Below are 25953 nucleotides of genomic sequence, written 5' to 3' on the forward strand. Positions count from 1 at the left end.
GGCACCCATTAACCTGCAAGTGACCTGGGACATGTAGTCCTGAGGGAAGTCCTTGCGGGAAGGGGTGGGGGGTAATGAAGAAAAAGAAGGAGTCAGCATGGTCGGCACTCCTACACACGCTAACACTGACGATCAGATGCCACTAACTGTAAGGCACATCCACACTTTAGTGGTTTTAAAACGTGAAGAGAAAAAAGTACATGTTATAAATCAATGAGTGGCACCTGCGTGGCTCAGTGGGTTAAGCCTCTGCCTTCGGCTCAGGTCATGATCTCAGGGTCATCAGACCAAGCCCCACATCAGTCTCTCTGCTCTGTGGGGAGCCTGCTTCCCTCTCTCTGCCTGCCTGCCTCTTTGCCTACTTGTGATCTCTCTCTGTCAAATAAATAAATAAAAATCTTTTTTAAAAAAATCAATGAGCTGTATGGGGTGCCTGGGTGGCTCACTCAGTTAAGCGTCTGCCTTCAGCTCGGGTCATGATCCCAGAGTCCTGGGATCGACCCCTGTGTTGGGCTCCTTGCTCAGTGGGGAGCCTGCTTCTCTCTCTCCTTTTGCCCCTCCCCTCACCCACTTGTGCTCTCTCAGGAGCATGCTCTCTCAAATAAATAAATAAAATCTTTTTTAAAAAATCAGTGAGATGTAATAAGTGACCTCTGGAAGGAAAAGACTGGAACCGCTGCTCTACAGTGGCAGCCTTTACACTGGTAGCTTCCAAATACCCTTTCTCCAACTCTGCATTCTCCTCTACTCATTCCTCTTCCATTTCTCTCTCTCACCTTATCAACAATACCACTACACTAACTTCTTCAGGATCCTTAAATCCAGCCCACACTAATCCTTCCCAGTTCAAGATTCTGAAAAATATTTACTTTGTAACTCAACAGTTAACACCTGCTAATTATAGCAGCCATTGTTGTTCTGCATGAGAAACTCAACACAGAATTAGTATTTCTGACTTAATGAGATTTAGCTATTTTGCAATTATTCCTCCCTATTTAATACATAATAAAATACTGATAGAAAGTCTTTGTTTTTATAAACAGCTCCTGAAAGTCATCTCTACAAACAAAAAAATCCTCATATATATATATTATATAATGTATTAATAAATGATATATAATGAATAAATTTTTTTTATTTTTAAAAAAGATTTTATGTACTATTTATTAGAGAGAGAGAGAGAACAAGTGGGGAGAGAGAGGGGGAGAAGCTGGGACTCCCCCCAACATAGGGCTCCATTCATAACCTTGCCACCCTCCTTCACTCCTGTTTGCATGCTCTCTCAAAATATATATATATATATGTAATTTCTTTGTTTTTAGTAGTATGTTCCTCATTTTGGATTTTTCTGTTTTTTTTTTTCATAACTAGGTTCAGATTATTCATTCCTGGTTGAAATACTAATATTGCTTAGACAATCACATCTGGACCCACACAGTGTCCACCTATCCCTTACTGTTAATGTTAATTTTCATGACATTGGATCAAGATGCTCCTGATTTTTCCTCTGGTTACTATTTTTCCCTTTGGCACTAATAAGCAATCTGTGAGGAAACACTTTAAAATCATGTAAATATCCTGCTCCTCATTAAGTTCCCATAGATTTGTCATCCACTGATGATTCTTGCCTGATCCAATCAGTACTAAGATGGCTACAAAATTTAATTCCACGTTAATCATTCATTTTAAGTTTATATTAACTATTACTTAATGACACATATAGTCTACCCTGAGAAATCTATAAATGTATTTCTTATGTGAATTACATGAAATTAGCTTGCATATAACGAAATATTTTTAGAATATTAATTTCAATCACATCAGCTTATTCACGTCCTGCATGAGTTGTTTTCTAACAACAATGCTGAGCACTGTAGCTGTCATCTTTGGGGTAAAATGTAAAACTCAACTTTTGCTATGTAAGTATGTATAAAGGTGCTCCAAGATCCTAAAAGAAAATAATGAAACTGACACATTAATCATATCCAAAAATACTTCCTGTTCATCAGTAAAATGTACCAATCTACTGTCAACTGTTTTTGTTTTCATGCATTAGACAGAATATAAAGGGGAAAGTACTGGAGCACAGCTGTAAGGCATAACTATTGTTCCTATTTTAAAGACAATCTGGCAACTGCTTCAAAACGCTTTTTCTTTTTCAAGACTTTATTTATTTGACAGAGAGAGACACAGCGAGAGAAGAAACACAAGCAGAGGGAGTGGGAGAGGGAGAAGCAGGCTCCCCACAGAGCAGGGAGCCTGAGGCAGGGCTCGATCCCAGGACCCGAGGATCACGACCTGAGCTGAAGGCAGATGCCCAATGACTGAGCCACCCAGTCACCTCTGCTTTAAAACTCTTAAAGGCATATACCCATGGATAAATTTATATAACTTGCAAATATACCATTACAGGAAACCAGAAACAACCTACATGTTTATCAATATAAGGAACGAGATCAATAAATTACATTTTATTCAAACAATGGACTACTATGCAGCTATAATAAAAAACAAGACAGAATTATGAAAGCTGTATGTAATACTTATTAAGTGACAAAAATGCTGCAGAGTAGATTTGTAGAATCTGTATGTGCAAAATAGAAAGGAGAGGAAGATATATTATATATGCAAATTTATACACACACACACCCTTACATAAGCTTGCATAAACAGAACATTTCCAGAAGGAAACACAAAAAACTGTTAACAATGTTCAATCTCTGGGAAATACAGCTACAACGGTCAGGGACTTTAACTTTCCATTTTACATCTCACTCTACCATTTGAATTGCTAACCACAAGCATGAATTGCTTACAATTTTTAAAAATCTGTGACAATACCAGAGGAGAACTAGCTATCACAGCTGAGAGTGAAATAAAAGGAATTATCACCTGTTAGGAATAGCATTAAACTATATCCTTTGATACTCCAATTCTACTGTCCAATCCAGAAAGAGACACTAGCAATTTTTATATACAGATACATAGTAGGCATTTGCCTAATGTTTTTCCGTATATTTTTTTCTATTAATTATCAGTGGCACAAAATTTCCAGATGGTTGATTTGTTGACTGTGGGCCAGGAAACATAAAGAGAAAAAAATCACATACCAACAGGACAGAAGTTAAACTCATAGTAAAAAAAACTTAAATCAATCTATTCATCATAAAATCCATATTCAAATAAATTACTGTGTGAAACAAAGAATACATAGTCCAGCAACTGAAAGATTAACACAATTGCTCCAAATACATTAATGCAAAACAGAAAGTTATTAAACAACTTCAAAGTTTGAACATTCTACATAAATGATAATTTCATATCCTGCAATAGTACTCACAAAACTTGAACCAAAAATAACTAATATTTATATGTATGTGTCTAGGTCTATCAATCTCCAGATACACACACATACATGTATAAAGATACATATAACACATATACATCTTCATACATGTATATATTCACGTATTTACTTAATAAAATAATAGGCAGCTCCAGAGGCTAAGGAAGGGTGGAGCCCTCGCAGGGCCAGTGTGGTCTCAGGTTTCAGTCACTGAAAGATTGGGGGTGTCTGAGTGTGGCAGAGTTCTCAAGTACCAAATTGAGGAAGCCGACTACAGAGACAGAGACTAGGAGTAAGATCTCAGCTTGGAGTTACCTTAAACTGTGCAAACCATGCTCCATGGCATAGTCAGGCCACTGCTCTTTGAGCAGGGACCCCACGAGTGGCAGATCTGGGGAGACTCACCTTCCTCCTCTGGAAGCAGGAATCTGCTGGGTTTGGAGACTCCAAATGGGGCTGTGCACCAGAGACAGAAACGCTCAGTCACAGGCCGGGTATGCCTAGAGCGTGGCCAGAAACCAGGGAGATGGAAGTGATTGACCCCTCTTCTCTGAGGGTGCACTGAGGAGTGGGGCCCAAAGCTCTCAGCTCCTCCAGGCTGGAGATTGGGAGGCCGCCATTTTCATTCCTGTCCTCTAGAACTCTTCAGAAAGCGTTCAGGAAATAAAAACTTCCGAGAGCGAACTTGAGATTTCTTAGCCTGGCCCCTGGCAAGGGCGGTGCAATTCCGCCTCGGGCAAAGACATCTGAGAATCACTAAAAGATCCCCTCCCCCAGAAGATCAGCAAGAACATCCAACCAAGACCAAGCTCACTGATCAAGGAGAACAGCGGAACTCCAGAGCTAGGGAAAGCAATGCATGGAATTCATGACTTTCTCCCCATGATCCTTTAGTCTTGCAAAGTTAAATTGAATTTTTTTAATTTTATTTTTTTCTTATTCTAATTTTTTAAACTTTTCCTCTTTCCTCTTTTAGCATTTTTTAACTAGTTCATCTTAACAATACATTTCTTAAAAAAAAATCTTTTTAAACCTTCATTATTATAGTCATTTTACCCTTCATCATATTTAACCTTATTTTTTGTACACATATAGGGTTTTTTTTTCCCCCTAAAAAAATTTTGGGATACAATTTCTTCTAATAGATCAAAATATACCCTAGATCTAGGACAGGGTGTTTTTCTAGTCTCCAGCTTGAGCACATACTCTCCTTTTTTTTTTCCTTCTTTATTTTTCCAAACAACTTATCTTATCAATTCCTTTTTTAGAATTTTTTTAATTTTTCATCTTTATAGTTATATTCTATCCCTTCATCATATTTACCCTTATTTCTGTATATATATATAAATTTTTCTTTCTTCAAAATTTTGGAGGTAGTTTCTTCTAAGAGACCAAAATACAACCAAAATTAAGTGGGTGGCTCTCTTCTATTCACCAGTCTAATGTGTGTGTGTGTGTGTGTGTATAATACACACACACACACACACACACACACACACATTAGAGACTCAAAATGGATGAAAGACCTCAATGTGAGACAGGAACCCATCAAAATCCTTGAGGAAAACACAGGCAGCAACCTCTTTGACCTCAGCCACAGCAACTTCTTCCCAGAAGTATCACCAAAGGCAAGGGAAGGAAGGGCAAAAATGAACTATTGGGACTTCATCAAGATAAAAAGCTTTTGCAGAGCAAAGGAAACAGTCAACAAAACAAAAAGACAACTGACAGAATGGGAGAAGATATTTGCAAACCACATATCAGATAACAAGCTAGTATCCAAAATCTATAATGAACTTATCAAACTCAAGGCCCAAAGAGCAAGTAATCCAATCAAGAAATGGGCAGAGAACATGAACAGACATTTCTGTAAAGAAGACATCCAGATGGCCAACAGACACATGAAAAAAGGCTCAACATCACTCGGCATCAGGGAAATACAAATCAAAACCACAATGAGATACCACCTCACACTAGTCAGAACGGCTAAAATTAACCAGTCAGGAAAGGACAGATGTTGGAGAGGATGAGGAGAAAGGGGAGCCCTCCTACACTGTTGATGGGAATGCAAAGTGGTACAGCCACTCTGGAAAACAGCATGAGGTTCCTCAAAAAGTTGAAAATAGAGCTACCCTACAACCCAGCAATCGCACTACTGGGTATGTACCCTAAAGATACCAATGTAGTGGGGCGCCTGGGTAGCTCAGTGGATTAAGCCTCTGCCTTTGGCTCAGGTCATGATCCCAGAGTCCTGGGATCAAGCCCCACATCAGGCTCTCTGCTCAGCAGGGAGCCTGCTTTCTCCTCTCTCTCTGCCTGCCTCTCTGCCTATTTGTGATCTCTGTCTGTCAAATAAACAAATAAAATCTTTAAAAAAAAAAAGATAACAATGTAGTGATCCGAAGGGGTACATGCACCCAAATGTTTATAGCAACAATATCCACAATAGTCAAACTATGGAAATAAGCTAGATGTTCATCAACAGATGAATGGATAAAGAAGATGTGGTATGTATACACACACACACACACACACACACACACACACACACAATGGAATACCATGCAGTCATCAAAAAAAATGAAATCTTGCCATTTGCACGACGTGGATGGAACTAGAGGGTATTATGCTGAGCAAAATAAGTCAATCAGAGAAAGACAATTATCATATGCTCTCCCAGACATGAGGAATTTGAGAGGCAGAATGGGGGGTTTGGGGAGTAGGGAAGGAAAAAATGAGACAAGATGGGATTGGGAGGGAGACAAACCATAAGAGACTCTTAATCTCACAGAACAAACTGAGGGTTGCTGGGGGGAGGGGGGTATGGAGAAGGTGGTTGGGTTATGGACATTGGGGAGGATATGTGATACGGTGAGTGCTGTGAAGTGTATAAGCCTAACGATTCACAGACCTGTACCCCTGGGGCAAATAATACATTATATGTTAATAAAAATAATAAATTAAAAAAAGAAATGAAAATACATTCACATATATCAAAAAAAATTAAAAATAAAAAAATAAGCAGACAGGTAAAAGGAGCAAAAGAAAGGGTGGTGTGTCTGTTACCTACTCTGCTGCTTTCAAAACATGTTTTTATACTTCTTATTTCCCTGAAGAGAAGTCAGGAATCGGGCCTGTTTTAATTCAAGAACCTATAAAATTAATGATCATTCCTTTTGATATACTTCCAAATTCCCAATAAAAACCTTCTTGGATTTTTTTTTCCCCTAAAAACCACACTGTTAATACCAAGCATATTATTTTCCATACTCTTCTTTGCTGATGATGTACAACAGGAACTCAATCAAGGTTCACAGAGTCAGTAAGAAATGATTCCCAGGGCTACATGTGACACATTAGTCCCTGCCTGTCTTCGCAGTCCATCTCCTTTATTATTCTTCCACCAATCACTACCCTTAAGCAATATTCATCTTTTTAATTAGTCAAATAGGCCAAGCTTCTCAGGCCTATGCTGCAATTGCACTCCTGTTCCCACTGACTGGAAAATCCATCCCCAGGTCTTCATGAGACCATGTCCTCACCATTCAAGTCTCAGATCCAAAGTCCTCATCTTACACGGGCCTTCTAAAGCCAGGTAAACTACAGTAGTCCTTCCTATCATCCTTTTTTATTTTCTTCTTAGGCCTTAACCACTACCTCAAGTTATCCTGTTCTTTTGTGTTGTCTTCTCCAATCAACTCCTTCCAGCTAACTCCTTCAACAATAAAATCTTAAGTTCCATGACAGCAGGGATCCCCAGTCTTACTCACTGTGGTACCTCCAGCATCTGATATTCAGTAGGTACTCAATATTTGCCAGATGACTTAGTAAGAGAGAAATCAAGCTTGTCATTACATGCTGTCAGATGTCTGACATATATTCTAATATGGCATGCACAAAGATGCTAATGTATATACATATATGTAAGCTATAATTATCTTTGAAATCTATGAAAGTAGCCAAAACTCTAGAAATGAATGAATATTGCACTTATCTGTAAGATTATTACATGAACCTAATATGTTGGCAACAAATACAATTTTTAAAATTCAATCATATATATGATCTAAAATTTATACTACATAACTTTTCACTTCATTGAAAATGGCATATCATCAGTATTTTTCTTTAAAATATATTGCTTAGAACACATTTATAAAAATAGTCATAATCAGATGTGAAACAAATTTTATTTATCTAATCCTTACAACACACAAGGAGTTATGGTACTGTTATCATTGCCACTTTATAAAAGAGGAAACTGAGGAACAGAGAACTTAGGTAATTTGCCCAAGGTCCCTCAGTAAACTGCAAATTTCAATCTACCTTAACTGAATTATAGATGCCAAGAGTATATAATACTTTAAAAAAATATCAAGCACTGTATAATACAAAGTCTACTTAAAACTATAATTTTCATTTTCCTTCTTCAACTCAATTTTTAAAAAGATTTATTTACACAAGGGGCACCTGGATGGCTCAGTCAGTTAAGTGTCTAACTTCGCTTAGGTCAGGCTCTCGGGGTCCTGGGATCCAGCCCCTGGGGCTCCGTGCTCAGCTGGGAGTCTGCTTGTCCCTCTCTCTCCGCCCCTCCCCGACTCATGTTCTCTGATTCTCTCTCAAATAAATAAAATCTTTAAAAAATAGATTTTAGCCCGGCTAGCTCAGTTGGTAGAGCATGGGACTCTTAAAAAATAGACTTTATTTACAAAAGAATGAGTTCAGATGAGTATACAAATTTAACGTGTACTGCCATCATCAAAAAGATAGCAGGCAGAGGAGGAGAGGAAGAAAGGAAGGGAGGAAGGGAGGGGAAAAGAGAAGAGAATAAGGGTGGGAGGTTATTGCTAGCAAGTTTGATGCAGTTTCCAAGGCAACAGCCAAAGTCCTGGAGTGCCTGACTCAGCACTTCCTCATCTGAGTACAATCACTCCAACAGTCTACCATCATGGTCATTGAATCTCATTTTGTTCAGAGGTTAAATCAACATATACAGAACAGGGGTTAGGCTTTTTTGTTTTTAGTAGGCTCACATTAAAGATCTAGAAATACCTATTATCCACATTTTTAAAGACTGTATACAGTCTTTTCAACTTATTATTATATAAATAATAAAAGATATTCCCAGTAATATACAGTAGGGTGTAATTGTAATATAGGCTTAACATTCAAGCTATATCAACATTCAATTAAAGGTTTAAATGTTTTATTTTCAAAGAGCCAATACCATATATACACTGTAAAAACACATTCAACCCTAAATAGTAAATATAGGGTAAATATACTCTGAATATACATTCAACCAAAAACATTGTAGTTTAACCACTATCATGGGTTTAAAGTCACCAAATCAAATCTAGAAGCTACAATTTCATTCTTAAAATTATTTCTGCCTGCTTTATTCTGCACTATGTAAAACAAAGTTACTGTTCCTCAGTTGGTTGGTTTTTTTTTTTTTTTTGTAGGGTCGAGGAGGAGGGATATCCTATAGTTAAAGGCTACAAACACTCCCACTCCATCCAACACACAAAGTTAAAAGGATCAGTTATAATTCTTCTTGAAATGCAATTTTGATTCTAGAATTGTATTTTATTATAATACAAACTAAACAATTGATGTATGCCCATAATATTAAAGTAATAAGTAAAAGCTTATTAAAAGGACACATAATTATATAGCACAGTAACTGGTCAAGAACAGGCGATTCCAATCCAGTGTTCCTTTCTCTAAAATTAAATTTACTGAAGAAAAATTTACCATTTAAAAATTGGGCAATATGGTAATTTTCGACAAGTATTATGCAACTATATAACCAATGCCACAATTAAGGTACAAAACATTTGCATTACCAACAAAAATTCCTTCATACTCCTCTACAGATAGTTCTCTTTACCACTAGCCCCAATAACAATCTGCTTTTTGACACTATAAATTAGTTTTCAATTTCCAGAATATAATAAATTACATAGCATGTACTCTTTTGTATATGGCTTCTCCCATTAAGCATGATGATTTTGTTAATGTTTTGAGATTCACCCATGTTGTTCTGTGTATTCAAAGTTTATTCCCTTAGTGACTAGTACTACATAAAGAAATATACTCCACAATTGGTTTACTAATGCACCTCTGATGAACATTTGGGTTGTTTCTAATTTAGGGATATCATGAACAAAAGTGCTATAAACATGTATGAATAAGTTTTTTTAACAAGATATGTTTTCATTTCTTTTTGGTAAATACCTAGTAGAGGAATCAAAGATCATATACTAAACTGCCAAAATATTTTCCATGGGTATGAGCCATTTACCTTAACAGCAATATTCAGATCTCTTGCCTAATTTTAATTGGGGGAGGGGGTTGGTTTTGTTTTCTTTTTTACATTTTATTAATGATTTTATTTATTTATTTGAGAGAGAGAGAGAGAGAGAGAGAGAGAGCATGAAAGGAGAGAGGTCAGCAGGAGAAGCAGACTCCCTGCCAAGCAGGGAGCCTGATGCGGGACTCGATCCCAGGACTCCAGGTTCATGACCCAAGCCGAAGGCAGTCACTTAACCAACTGAGCCACCCAGGTGCCCCTGGTTTTGTTTTCTTAAAAGATTTTATTTCTTTGACAGAAACACAGTGAGAGAGGGAACACAAGCAGGGAGAGTGGGAGAAAGAGAAGCAGGCTTCCCGCTGAGCAGGAAGCCCAATCATTTTTTATTTTTTTAATTCATTTGTAAGAGTTCTTTAAATGTTCTGGATTCAAGGCATTCATCAGATATATGTACCATGAATATTTTTCCCATGCCAGAGATTACCTTTCCATCTTACTGACAGATATCAAAGAACCAAAAGCCTTACATTTTGATGAAATCCAATTAATTTTTTTTCATGGTTTGTGTTTTCTCATGTTTACTGTCTTCCTCTAAATGTCTTACAGTTTTTTATTTTTTTTAAATTTAGACTAGGGGTCCCTGGGTGGCTCAGCTGTTGGGCATCTGCCTTCAGCTCAGGTCATGACCCCAGGGTCCTGGGATTGAGCCCCACATTGGGCTCCCTGCTTGGCAGGAAGCCTGCTTCTTCCTCTCCCACTCCCCATGCTTGTGCTCCGTCTCTCCGTGTCTCTCTCTGTCAAATTTAAAAATAAAAAGAAATAAAGTTTAGTCTATAACCCATTTTTTGTTTATGGTATGAGTTAAGAGTCAATGTTCACTTTTTCCCACACACATTATCCAGTTGTTCTAGCACATTTGAAAAGACTGTAACTTCCTCCTTTGAACTGCCTTGGTACCTTTGCCAAAAGTCAACTGACCTTCTATGTGTGGATCTATTTCTGGAACACTCAGTTCTATTCCACTGATCCACTATGTCTATCCTATCACTACTACCACGCTATATTTAAGTAAACTTTAAAATCTGGTAGCATAAATCCAACTAGGTTTTTTTTTTTTTCATTATTGCTTTGACTATTAATTTGTCTTTCCATATGTTTAATTCCTTTAAAACAAAGAAAAAAGAAAAAGGCTGCTGAAATTTATATTAGAATTTCACTGAATGTACAGATCAATCTGTAGCTCAGTACTTCTTAATCCTTGTCTATGTATCAGAATTACCTGGGGCACACTGAAAGATAATCCAGGCCTAGACCCCTACCTCAAACCCATTAAATCAATAGGTTTTAATACAAAGTCATGATTCAGAAATCCTGGTTGAAACTTTTGAAAAATTTCTTGCCATTAAAATTAAAAATATCTGGGGGCACCTGAGTGACTCAGTCATTAAGCACCCCCAGGGAGCCTGCTTCTCCCTCTCCCACTCCTTCTGCTTGTGTTCCCTCTCTCATTGTGTCTCTCTCTGTCAAATAAATAAATAAAATATTTTTAAAAGAATTAAAGATATTTGAGATTATAAAAGCTTTTCATCATAAATATTGCTGGTATCTAACTAGAAACTGGGATATCTTATTTAAAAATTAGTTTCCACTTTATAGATCTAAAGACTTAATATTAAGTAAGACTCAGACTAAGTATCAAGCCACCTGGTCATCATGCCAAACTTTATTTTTATTTTAAGATTTTACTTATTTGACAGAGCGAGAGAGCACAGCAGGGGGAGCAGAAGGAGGGGGAGAAGCAGGCTCCCCTCTGAGCACGCAGGGAGCCCAATATGGGGACTCAATCCCAGGACCCTGGGATCATGACCTGAGCTGAAGGCAGATGCTTAGCCATTTAAGCCACCTAGTTGCCCCAATGCCAAACTTTAAAAAGAAGAAATTGGGAAATTTATCAGAAGATATTTGAGGAAGAAGTGAGGGGTAGGGGGAGCACAGGAGAGAAAAAGCTTGTCAATCTAGAATTCAATACCTAGCTAAACTGTCATTCAAGAGGTTTTGTTGTTGTTCTTCTTCTTCTTAACGATTTTATTTGTCAGAGAGAGAGAGTGTGCAAGCAGGGAGAATAGCAGGCAGGCAAAGGGAGAAGCAGGCTCCTCACTGAGCGAGGAGATCAATGTGGGACTCAATCCCAGGACTCTGGGATCATGACCTGAGCTGAAGGCAGATGCTTAACAGACTGAGTCACCCAGACATTCCTCAAGAATGTTTTAAAAAGAAACCATCAAGGGTGCCTGGGTGGCTCAGTGGGTTAAGCCTCTGCCTTTGGCTCAGGTCATGATCTCGGGGTCCTGGGATCGAGTCCCGCATCGGGCTGTCTCCCAGGCAGGGAGCCTGCTTCCTCCTCTCTTTCTCTCTGCCTGCTTCTTTGCCTACTTGTGTTCTCTCTCTGTCAAATAAATAAATAAATTCTTAAAATAAAAAAAAAAAAGAAAGAAACTGTCAAGCATACAAAGAGAGCTTACTACTAGCAGATCATAACTGAAAGAACTATTTTTTTAAATGTACTTTAGGAAGAAAAATATTAGAACAAAGGAGGGTGACACACACACGAATCTACAAATACAAGTAGGTCTAAATGGGGTTGCTCAGCTAAGCATTTATGGAATAACTAATCCCAATTTTGTTCAAAATATTCCAAACAACAGAAAAAGGGGTAACACTCACCAGCCTTTTTTCATAAGTCTAGTATTATCTCAACATTAAAATGGGACTGATGTAGTAAGAACATTATATGCCAAGATCTCTTATGCAAATAGAGACAAAGTTCTCAATAAAATATTAGCAAACTAAACACAGCAAAGTAGAGAAGGAAAAAACAATACAATATTTTACCAGCGTTGTTATTAATGAGTGGTGGCAAGTCTGAAATTTAATCAAATGAAAGATTCTGGGCATTAAAAAAAAAGACAAATGATCATGACAGACCTGACTTTATCCCAGCATTATAAGAATTACAAGTATATTTTTCTTCATGCTTTTCCATATGTTTGAAACATTATGTAGCTGACTGTTGAACATGGGTTTTAATTGTGAAGGCCCACTTTACATGGATGTTTTTCAGTAAATATACATATAGTACTATAAATGTATTTTTGTCTTCCTTACAATATTCTTTTTTTTTTAAAGATTTTATTTATTTATTTGACAGACAGAGACCATAAGTAGGCAAAGAGGAAGGCAGAGAGAGAGGGGGAAGCAAGCTCCCCGCCAAGCAGAGAGCCCAATGCAGGGCTCAATCCCAGGACCCTGGGATCATGACCTGAACAGAAGGCAGAGGCTTTTTTTTTTTTTCCACTTAAAGACATTTTTATTTTTATTTTTATTTTTAATTTTAATAAACATATAATGTCTTTTTATCCCCAGGGGTACAGGTCTGTGAATCGCCAGGTTTACACATTTCACAGCACTCATCATAACACATACCCTCCCCAATGTCCATTTCCCCACCACCCTCTCCCGTCCCCCCTCCCCCCAGCAACCCTCAGTCTGTTTTTTGAGATTGAGTCTTTCATGGTTTGTCTAGAAGGCAGAGGCTTTAACCCACTGAGCCACCCAGGTACCCCTTCCTTACAATACTCTTAATAATGTTTTCTTTTCTCTAAATTACTTTATTTTAAGAACACAGTACATTATATATGTCACATACAAAGTATGTGTTCATCAGCTGTTTAAGTTGGTAAGGCTTCTGGTCAACACAAGGCTATTAGTAGCTAAATTTTGGAAGAGTCAGAAGTTACAGATGAATTTCCAACTGCACAGTTGAGTTGATGTCCCTAACCCCCATGTTGTTCAAAAGTCTACTGCATATCATGATTTTTTTTCTTAAGTTCTAAAGGGGTGGTAATTTGTAGATCAAAGAAGATTAAAACCTAAATGCCTACAGTAAGGGATATGAGTAATCTTAAGTTCTAAAGGGGTGGTAATTTGTAGATCAAAGAAGATTAAAACCTAAATGCCTACAGTAAGGGATTTGAGTAAGAAAGTCAATTTACTCACAGAACCCTCCAAAGACAGAACTTAAAGATAGCAATTGCTGTAGAATTTTGGAGTAAGATTTCTCATTAAAATCTGGGGTGTTTGATTGAAAATTTACATTATTTTTGCTTATAAAAGACAACCTCAAAAATAAATAAATTAATTAATTAATTAATAATAATAATAAAAGACAACCCCCACCATATTCAATCCAGTGACTACTTCCCTCAAACTGGTGAAAGTCAACTAGATAAACTCTGCATTTAGTGTCAACAGGTGCCCAGGAGAAAACAGAGGTGAGAGAGTAAGTAGACTGTTACAACCCTCGTTAGAAGCAGGCCAGAAGTGACAAAGTTTACAACTCCAGGAGCAACCTTTAACCAGTAACAGAAGATAAAGAGCCCAGTTTTCCCACACCTCAGTGGGGCAGAAATTCTGAGGTATTTTCTAAACCAGTATGGAAATATATTTGTACTGTCTAATACAGTAGCCACTAGGCACAAGTGGCTATTGAGCATATGAAATATGGCTTGTATGACTAAAAACTGAATTTTTTATTTTAATTTTATTTGATTTAAATTTTTTTTAAATTTTCTTTTATTTGATAGAGATCACAAATAGGCAGAGAGGCAGGCAGAGGAGGGGGGAAGCAGGCTCCCCACCGAACAGAGAGCCTGATATGGGGCTGGATCCCAGGACTCTGGGATCTTGACCTGAGCCGAAGGCAGAGGCTTTAACCCACTGAGCCATTCAGGTGCCCCTTATTTGGTTTATTTAATTCATTGTTTTTAGAGAGGAAAGGAGGGGCAGAGGGAGGCTTTTTTTTTTTTTTTTTTAAGATTTTCTTTCTTTCTTTCCTTCTTTATTTACTTGAGAGAGGGGGAGAGAGAGCACAAGGGAAGGAGCAGAGATGGGGGCCAAGCAGTCTCCCTGCTGAGCGTGGAGCCCCACATGGGGCTCGATCTCATGACCTGAGTTGAATCAAGAGTAAGATGCTTAACTGACTGAGCCACCCAGGCACCACTAGTTTATTTAAGTTTAAATAGCCATATGTGATTAGTAGTTATTACTAGACAGCACAGTTCTACAGTCTTTCTGAGGGGTCTCCAACAACACTGAGCCTCAACTGCCCACAGAAGAAAGCCATTCAATCAATACACTTTATTAGATTTCCTCTTTTTGTCTCCTTCCCTATTCTCTCATTGTAATTCCTGGAATCATCTCCCAAATTAACCAAATCAAAGTATTTACAAGTATGCTTTGAAGAAGACTAAGTAATAGAAAGTCAAAGATCAAAATGAAATTAGGAAATGGGAGAAAAACAAAAATCAATAAACTTTTACGAATAATCTTGCAGAGGTAAGAGTAGATATGTATTCCATAAAACAAAAACATAATATTAAAATAGAAACAGAGAACAAGAAAGTCCCCTGAGAAATAAAACTATGGTGACAAACTTTTTTTAATTTAGTAGAAGGATAAGATGATGAAGTAAAGGACAACTAGAAAAAAAAAGCCTAAGAGGTGGACTCTGGGAAGAAAAATTTTTTTTAAGTTTTATTTATTTATTTGACAGAGAGCACAAGCAAGTGGGAGGGGCAAAGGGAGAGGGAGAAGCAAGCTCCCCACTGAGCAGAGAGCTTAATCTCAGGACCCAGAGATGGTGACCTGAGCCAAAGGTACTTAACTGACTGAGCCACCCAGGTGCCCCAGGAGAAAAAAAAAAATTTTTTTAATTAAGGAATTAATCTAGGAGATAAAATGTCAATCTAGAAGACATAGTGTCCAACTAATAGGAAGTCCAGAAATGAGGAACAGAAAAAGGGAAAAGAAGAAAGTACCAGAAACCACAGGAGAATTTCCCAAAATTAAAATGCATGAATCTCCTAAGTAAAAAGACCCATCGAATATCAGCACATGACTGAAAAAAACACCTATACCAAGACATATCACCACAAAATATGGTAAAGAAAACCCTAAATGCTTCCAGAGAGAAATCAGAATGGCTTCGACCTCTTTAACAATAACACTGGGTGTTTAAAAAGAAAAAGAAAAAAAAAGACTACTTACTTCAGTAGTAGTTCCATAACTACTAGTTCCATAACCAAAGCAGGCAAACACCAAAAATAGGTTTTAAAACTGTGACGTAGCTACAGTAAGAGAATGGAAGAAGAGTGGAAGGACAGGATTCTACGAGACCCAAACTCTTCAATCACAAGAACTGCCGAAGCCAACATCCTGGCAGAGAGGCAGGTTATTTTAAACTATGCAGATAAACACCATAATGAACAGTGAAAAAAATTAGAAGTGATTATGTCTGCGGAACAAGGCTAGAGTGTAGGGAAGAACTAGAAAGGGGACTGGAATTTCCATCCTAAGTCTTCAAGTACCACTTGATTTTTAACTGTGTGCATGTGTTGCTTTGAAAGAAATAAAATCATGCCCAAAAAAATCAAACAGAAATTTTATATTAAAACTCTTTTGTGCTTCTTCTGAAACTGTTTTTTATTATTAGCAGCTGTGAAGAGATGGTATAAGTAACTGGAATCCAGAGATAACTGCACTGTAGGTGTTCACTACTACTCATTTTAGCCTTCTCATTTGGTAAAACGTAAAAAAAAACCCTAAGAGGAAAAACAGCTAAGCCTAGTCATTCATGCCAATGGGAGAGAACTAGGATATTAATAAATTCATTTATTTTTGTCATTAAAATACACAAATACAGAACCAGTGGGGAAGATGAAGTTCTTTATGTTTTACAACATTAATGTTAAAATTGATTCCTATCACTCGAGGACAACTGACCACCTGGGTGTTCACAGAAATGTACAAAATAGGTGCTCGAATCTGTTAACAAGTGACCAAAGGAGATTCTCTAAGCTGTGCTCCTGAAAAACAAGGAAATGCCAGAACCAATTTAAAACTGACTGTGGCTACTACATAAGGAGTCACTGATAACTGACTAGTGTATATTTAACCACTTCTAGTTTCAGTTTCATCTCTCCTCTCTTCCAGCTAACCTTTTGCCCTTCCACTGCGTCAGGTTCCCAATAAATAACTAAACCACGATAAAATACAGAAAAGGAAATAATGACAGCAGAATGTCTACAACAGGAGAATAAATTCACTCTTATTAGGAGATCTTACTAGCAAGAGTATCACTTTAACATTAGAAGCGAGACCATAGGGAGGAAAAACTTCAGGAATTTCAGTAATCTTTTTTTTTTAATTCACCAAATATTTTAAAAAATAATACCCTAAAAATGGGGAAAAGCGGCAAGCCTTCTCTAGGGTAGTTTTGAAAGCACTGCACTATGATATTAATCTTAGGAAAAGAATTATAGTTTTCAGTTCATAAGTAATTCAACATTAATATTCCTTATTAAATACTTGTTTTTGGCACCTTACCTTGATAATTTTTTATTTTTCGCTTCACAGCATTACTGTAATAAAATCAATCAACTTCTTCTTCTATCTCAGAATTTTAATACAACTTCTAGAGCAAATGTTTCCAATTCTATTAAAATGCCAAACCTCCAAAACTTAAACTTTTATCATCCAGCACAAATAACTATGAAGTTGACTTGTGTTTAGCTTTATGTAAAAATCAAAATGAAATCCTTAATTCTCACACTAATCAATAACCTTACTAAATGTCAGAGTCCACATAATAATCTATAGAATGTGAAGAGAATAATTACCAGCAGAACTAAAGAGAAGAAAAAGAACCAGTAGGCCAGTACTTCAATTAAACTTTTAAGGGGACAAGGCTAAAAGTAACAGCTATTCCTTTAAGGTAAATTTGTAACTCTTGTTGCTGGAGGCACCCATAATTAATAAAAAATTTTAGAAAGCAGTAAATACTGTATTTCTCAGGAAAATAATCTCCTTGAGATAGCAATATCACAAGTACTAAAAGGATTAAATGGTCTCTTGAAAAAGTTTACAGCTCTAAAGTACTGAGATCTTATTAACACAGAACATTTTTCTTCTAAAAGGAATGACATTCTCTAATATTATTCTTTTGTAAGTTTCACCGAATAACATTTTATGCTTTAAAAATGCTTCAGAGAGAGCCAGACTTTCTCACTAAGTTGACCGGAAATGAGACAAACTGAGTCTTTCATATGAAGAAATAAAATGATGTGATTGGCACAGTATAATAAACTTTAGTGATTAAACAACATTATAACTTGCTGAAAACTCACAAAGGAATCCAACATTTCCAATATAATCCTAAAAACAAAATGTAAATAGTTAAGGAATGAGAAGTAACTAGTAAATAGTTATTTGAAAATCTGAAGTCTTCAGTAATCAACAAACAAGGTATATATAGCTTTTCGTTGTATTTTATATCACACTTAACAGAAAGAAAAGATGCTTTCACATGAGATAAAAGTTAAAATTTCTTTTTATAAGAAAGGCTCTTTGATGAGAATCATTGAACTTGGGGATATATAAAGTATTAAATAAGTCTTTAAAATCACCTTGTATTTCCCTTGTGTGAAGCGTTCCCCGTACCGTTGGACCTGTCAGTATAGAGTGAGCTGACTCTTACTTAACCTATCATACACTAGAAAAAGTCAAGGTTGGAAACATCCGAACTTCTACAAAGCCAAAGAATTTTTGCCAGGACTATGTGGATTTGGAAAAAGAGGAATTCCAGTAAATTCCTAGTAACCATTTGTTCCCACAGAGAAATAAAACTGATTTGTTCAGTCAGTTTTGGAATGGATGGACTTTTCATTTGACAGAGCCAACAGAGAATTATAAAGCTTCGCTCCATTAAGCTACAACCCTCACAGACAGCTAAGACACAGGCATCATTAGTGTGATTCTCAGACGAGAGGAAAGTTAAGTTTTCAAAAGAACAACTCCTGGTATTTCTTAAGACATACCTATGAAGTCTTGGGTCAGTCATTTTCTTCCAGGCGCACTGTGCTGTATGGGCCTTGAAGTAAGGCAGAACTGGTTTTTAATACCAGTTCAGTAAATACCAGCTGCCTAGTCCTGCTTACTTTCTCCAAGCTTGTTTCCTCAACTATAAAGGAAGACAACCATAACCCTGTTTTGAGGACTACTTCACAAGCTTTATAAAAGAGAGGAAAAAGAAATGATCACATAGACTAAAAGTAGCAGACACCAATCTTAACCAATTTTTTCAGCAAATAGTGAAAAAGGAAACACTAAGTCTTTGAATGAGACCACCATAATCCTATTTTATTACCAGCACCCGACATGGACATGGTGAGAAAAGAAAATTACAGACAAACACCTCACATAAACATAGGTGAAAATTTGAAAAATAATAATTTCGTAAGGCAACTACAACATACATATAGCATAATATATATGAACAAGTAGGGTTTATTCTAAGAACACAATGTTGGCTCAACATTCAGAAATAAACCAAAGTAAATCACTGCGTACACAAAATTAAAAAGAAAAATCCCAGGATCAACTCAAAAATGCAGAAAAAGTGTTTGATAAAATTTAACACTCACTCATCATTTAAAAAACCTCTCAGCAATATGGGAATAGAACATAAATTCCTTAAAATGGGGGGAGGGGGGTAGGGAGAGGATGGTGGGGTTACGGACATTGGGGAGGGTATGTGCTATGGTGAGTGCTGTGAAGTGCGTAAACCTGGCAATTCACAGACCTGTGCCCCTGGGGCTAATGATACATTATACGTTAATAAAAAAAATTATAAAAAAAATTTTTTAAATAAATTCCTTAAAATGATAAAAGGTATCTATGACCAAAAACCCCCAAACAAACAAGCAAGCAAAAAACACCACATACACACACACCACCTTAGTATCAATCATAGTGATAAAATAATGAATACCTTCCCCTGAGGTTGGGGAAAAAATGAGGCTGTCCACTATCATCACTTCTACTCACCATTATATTGGAGGTTCTAGCCAATATAAGGTAATAATAGGGTGGGTATGAAGTATAAAGATCAGAAAGAAGTAAAATTGCCGTTACTCAGAGCTAACAGGAGTATACACATAGAAAATGAAAAGAAATCTACAAACAAGAAACTACAATAAACAAGTAAATTTAATAAGGTTGTATGATATAAATTCAAGACTTTTCTATTATATTTCTACATGATAATAAACAAATAGAAAATGAAATTTAGGAAACACCATTTATTATATAATAACATAAAAATCAAATAATGAATAAATCTTACATAAGATGGGTAAGATATACTGAAAACTAAAAACCAGAAATGACATGAAAAGATGCTCAACATCACTAATCACCAAGGAATACAAATCAAATCAAAACCACAAATGAGATTATCACCTCACACCTGTCAGAATAGCTAAAATCAAAAACACAAGAAACAACAGGTGTCAGCAAGGATGTAGATAAAAAGGAACCCTCGTATGCTGTCTGTGGGAATGCAGACTGGTGCAGCCACTATGGATGTTCCTCAAAAAATTAAAAATAGAATTATCCTATGATCCAGTAATTCCACTACTGGATATTTATCCAAAGAAAATGAAAACACTAATTCAAAAAGACCCATTCACCCCTATGTTTATTGCAGCATTGTTTACAATAACCAAGAATATGGAAGCAATAGAAATGCCTACTCATAGATGAGTGGATAAAGAAGATGTGTGTGTGTGTGTGTGTGTGTGTGTGTGTGTGTGTGTGTGTGTGAGTGTGTATGTAATGGAATATTACTCAACCATAAAAAAGAATGAGATCTTTCCATTTGCAAACAACATGAATGGACCTAGAGGGTAAAATGCTAAACTGAATGGGTGCCTGGGTGGCTCAGTGGGTTAAAGCCTCTGCCTTCAGCTCAGGTCATGATCCCAGGGTCCTGGGATCAAGCCCCACATCGGGCTCTCTGCTCAACAGGGAGCCTGCTTCCTCCTCTCTCTCTCTCTCTCTCTCTCTCTGCCTGCCTCTCTGCCTACTTGTGATCTCTGTCAAATAAATAATAAATAAAATCCTTTTAAAAAATGCTAAACTGAAATAAGTCAAAGACAAATACCATATGATTCCATTCATACATGGAATTTTTTTTTTTTTTTTAATTTTACAGACAGATCCAAAGTAGGCAGAGAGGCAGGCAGACAGAGAGGAAGAAGCAGGCCTCCCGTTGAGCAGAGAGCCCGATGTGGGGCTCGATCCCAGGACCCTGAGATCACGACCCGAGCCGAAGGCAGAGGCCCAACCCACTGAGCCACCCAGGCGCCCCTCATACATGGAATTTAAGAAACAAAGCAAACAAAGAAAAAAGGACACAAAACATTCTTAAATAGAGAACAAACTAGTGGTTGCCAGAGGGGAGATGTGCTGGGAGTAGGGGTAAAACAGATAAAGGGATCAAGAGTACAATTATCTTGATGAACACTGAGTAATTTATAGAAGTGTTAAATCATTGTATTGTATACCTGAAACTAATATAATGTGGCATGCTCATTATACTTTAATAGAAAAAAAAAAGACTAAAGAAAATAATAATTTTTTTCTTTCTTTTTTATTACTAACATATAATGTATTATTTGTTTCAGGGGTACAGGTCTGTGATTCATCAGTCTTACACAATACACCGCACTTACCACAACGCATACCCTCCCCAACGAAATAAATTTAAAAATGAGGAAAACTTAACAGTGTAAATGGAGATACAGACCACAGTTCAGTTTGGAAAACTCAATACTGTGATGATACCAATTTGCCCCTAATTAATCTGTAGGTGCAATGCAATCCCAATTGCAATCCCAATCAAAATCCCAGCAAGCTTTTTTTTTGTCCTAATTAACAAGCTGACCCTAAAATTTATATGGAAATGCAAAGATCTCAGAATAGCTAAGTTCCATCTTTAAGAACAAACTTGAAGGGTGCCTGGTGGCTCAGGTGGTTAAGTGCCTTTGGTTCAGGTCATGATCCCAGGAAGTCAGGCTCCCTGCTGAGCGGGGGAGTCTGCTTCTCCCTCTGCCTCTCTCTCATGAATAAATAAATACAATCTTAAAAAAAAAAAAAAAGAAAAGAAAGAAAAAACTTAAGCACTTATACAACCAGATTTCAAGATTTACTATAATGTGATAGTATGACAATGGTCAAAGAATAGACAAAAAAGACCAATGAAGCAAAGTCTAAAAATAAATGCACACATCTACAGCCACTCAGCTTATGAAAAAGATATCATTGCAAACATGTGAGGGGAAAGACAATCTTTTCAATTATTGGAGCTAGAGTATTGGAAAAACACGAACATTGAAAAACATTGAAAAAACAATGAACCTTGACCTCAATTTCACACCACAAATGAAGAATTAATTCAAGATAGATCACAAAAAGAGATCTAAAAGTGAAAGGTAGGGGTGCATGAGTGGCTCAGTGGGTTAGGCCTCTGCCTTCAGCTCAGGTCATGATCTCAGGGTCCTGGGATCGAGCCCCGCATCGGGCTCTCTGCTCAGCAGGGAGCTCGCCTCTCTCTCTCTCTGCCTGTTTCTCTGCCTACTTGTGATCTCTCTCTGTCTCTGTATCCAATAAAATAATAATAATAATAATAAATTAATAAATAAATAAATAAAAGTGAAAAGTAAAATGATGAAGCTTCAAGAAAAAAATAAGAGAACATCTTTATCATGTTCTGTGTAGGCAAATATTCTTTAAATTAATATTCAAAAGACTACTTAACCACCTACTGAAAACTAAAGCTACTAAGCTACTCAAAGCTACTAACCTACTAGGAAAAAAAATAAGCTGGCCTACACTAAAATAAGAAACTTCTGTTCACCAAAAGTTATCACTGAGAACAAAAAGATAAGCCACAGACCAGCAGGAGATATTTCCTCCAAAACATATATCCAGAAATGATTTTATATATGCAATTTCTAAAGAATATAAAGAGCTACTATAAACAATAATAATAAAGACAATCCAATTTTTAAAAGATTTTTAAAATTTATTTATTTGAGAGTACAAGCAGGAGTGCGGGGGGCAGAGAATGGGACAGAAGGGGAGAGACACAAGAGGAGTCTCCCAAGCAGACTCCCAGGCTGACCACAGAGCCTATAATGGGGCTTGATCCCACGACCCTGAGGCTCACTGCTCTGAGATCATAACTGGAGCTGAAACCAAGAGTTGGAGGCTAAACCAACAGAGCCACCCAGGTGCCCCCAAATCAACCCAATTTTTAAAGGGGCAAAAGAGCTAAATAGGTACTTCACAAAAGAGAATATCCAAATGGCCAGTCAACATATAGAAAGCACTCAAGCACCATGAAATGCAAATTACACACATCATAGAACAGCCAAACACTCAGTGGAGAAGTTAATTAGAAGATGGAGATTGGAACTCTCATCAACAGCTATGGGGTATGGAAACTGGTACAACTTTGGAAAATTGCCTGGCTATTTCTTCAGAGGTTAAACATATACCAACCCTGTAATCCAGTAAACCCACTCTTGGGTATGTAGTCAATAACAATTAATATATGTAACTATCAAAAGATAACATAAACATGTTCACAACAGCTTTGTTATTAATGGTCCTCTAAAAATAGAAATAACTCCCATGTCCATGAACTACAAGATGAATAAATAAACTGTGGTACATTTATACTAAAATACTATACAGAACTATAAAAGAAACTAGTGAGACATGGATGTATCTTTTCAGCAAATGAAAACAGATATAGAAGATGATATACCAATAATTTGATGTATATGGAATTCATAAAAGGGCAAAAGAAACTGATGATAAAATACTGGTTATACATGAAGGGAGTAATGACTCCAAGGGTGAACAAAGATTTCTTCTGGTGTCCTGGGAATGTTGTGCATTTGACTCTGGGTGGTGACTGCACAGGTAGATGCCGAAGAAAATATTCACTGAGGAGTATATTTAAGATAAGTAGATTTTACAGTATGTACATTATACCTCAATGAAAAACATCTTCTTTGATCTCTAAATCTAAAAAACCAGAAGCTTCAATGTAGAATTTGGAGGTATATGCAGAGAAAGAAGTTACTCAAGAGTTGGTCATCTTACAATTTACATGGTTCACATAAAGCCACAGATAATAATTAATAGAAAATACAACCATACTAAAAAGAAGAGTCGATGTTTATTGGAGGTGGTAATATTTCAGGCACTGTACCAAAATGATACCCATGTATATAATCTACATATTATTTGTTGCCCTGCAATGAACCTACTAGATAGTTATTGGTTGTTTTGTTTTGGTAGTTACTATTTTTTTAGTGGGGAGGGGTAGAAGGAGAGAGAGACAGACAGAATGCAAGAGGGAGAGAGAGAATCTCAGGCAGGCTCCACCTCCAGCATGGCACCTGACTCTGGTCTTGATCTCACCCTGAGATCATGACCTGAGCTGAAATCAAGAGTCAGACACCCAACCAACTGCACCACAAAGGCACCCCATGGTAGTTACTTTTTTTTTTTTTTAATATTTTATTTATTTGAGAGAGAGAGAGAGAGCGTGCACAAGCACAAGCAGGGGGTAGGAGCAAAGTGCAACGGCAAAGCAGGCTCTCTGCTGAGCAGGGAGCCTGACAGGAGACTGGATTCCATGGATTCATGACCTGAGCTGAGGACAGACAACCGACTGAGCCGCCCAGGCACCCCAGGAGTCACTATTTTTAATTAATAGTTATAGAGATGGGAAAACAATGATGCGTCGATGTTGTTCTTATGAAATTTTAAATCAGCTGATCTTGATAAACACATTTTGGCTTGCATAAAATAGTTTCTAAACATGCTAACAAAAAGTGCTATGTCGGGCGCCTGGGTGGCTCAGTGGGTTAAAGCCTCTGCTTTCGGCTCAGGTCGTGGTCCCAGGGTCCTGGGATTGAGCCCGGCGTCGGGCTCTCTGCTCAGCAGGGAGCCTGCTTCCCTCTCTCTCTGCCTGCCTCTCTGCCTACTTGTGATCTCTGTCTGTCAAATAAATAAATAAATAAAATCTTAAAAAAAAAAGGTGCTATGTCAATATCCCACCTGGACTTCCTACCACATCGTCAAATATCATCCTCCACCTCTCTGTCATCTTACCCCCCTTACTTTACTTCATGACACGCACCACCATCTGATAATATATTCATGTGCTTATTTGCTTACGTTCTATCTTCCCAACTAGAGTATCAGTTCTGTGAAGGCAGCGACTCTCCATGTTGTTCACTGCTCTGTCCCTAGCACCCACACCCAGGCCGGCGTGTAATGAACACCTAACAAACAGTGGTGGATGGAGGAACAAACATTAATTCCTTCCTATAACATCTATAAAACAAAGAGGAAATAACCTATTTTACAAACATATTAATCTATATAACTTTGATATAGATCTTTAAATGGATTGTGGACAACTACTTCACATAGTCAAAAAACAAATTTGGAAAGCTATGCTTACCATGTTAAACTAATACAGATAATTATCTTCCACTTATGTCATGAACAACATAACCATCCAAATGTAAATTTTAGAACTGTATTATTCTGGAGCCAACTAAGCATCGTGGATGTCATGGTTTCAGGGAAAAATAGTTGGGACCAGCATCGTGAATACCGATTACTGTACTAGGCATTAATGCAGGGCTAACACAGGGACAATTAAAGATCTACTGAAGTATGTCGGGATGGATGTTTGCCCCTTCACTGAACTCTACTGTGTAGGGCACCCCTCTGTCTTGATCCCATTTCCCTTGACCAGCCTGTTCTAGCTACAATCTCCGCTCTGTTTCAACCTCTCTTGCTATGGTCTTTAACTCTTCCTTCTTTGTTCTATGTATCTCTGTCCCTCTCTTTAACATATTTAGATGTACACCTATTTTTAAAGTGTGTGTGTGCTCATGCTCACACGCATACACACACATAACTTTCCTGTTCCTTGTTTCTCCCCACAAAATGCCATTCTTTGACTCCACTGGCACTTTCTTCAAAAATTACATAACCTCTACTTTCCACTCCCAAATTCATATTCAGTTCTAAAAACCATCAATAATGATATCCATCACCAAATCAAACTGCTTTCCTCAACGCATCATTTAACGCATCATTTAACCAGCGCATCATTTAACCAACCGAGCCACCCAGACATGCCACTCAATGCATCGTTTAAAACAGAACACATCTTCCATCTTTCAACTGTCTCCTCTTGACATCCATGATTTCATGCCCTGCAGGTTTTGTTGGGTATAAACTTCAAAAGAATTTAGGAGGCCCTCTTTCAGGGAAAAGAAAAAAGTAGGATTACAAATAC

The 25953-nt window shown here is 37.2% G+C and overlaps 1 protein-coding gene across 2 annotated transcripts in view; it reads right to left on the minus strand.

Annotated features, from left to right (window-relative positions):
• Window positions 1–25953, minus strand: part of PDE3B (phosphodiesterase 3B) — a 180297-nt gene that overhangs the window by 114989 nt on the left and 39355 nt on the right. The gene's annotated exons all lie outside the window — the stretch shown is intronic.

The sequence above is a fragment of the Martes martes genome, assembly GCF_963455335.1.
Source record: "Martes martes genome assembly, chromosome: 10".
NCBI lineage: Eukaryota > Metazoa > Chordata > Mammalia > Carnivora > Mustelidae > Martes > Martes martes.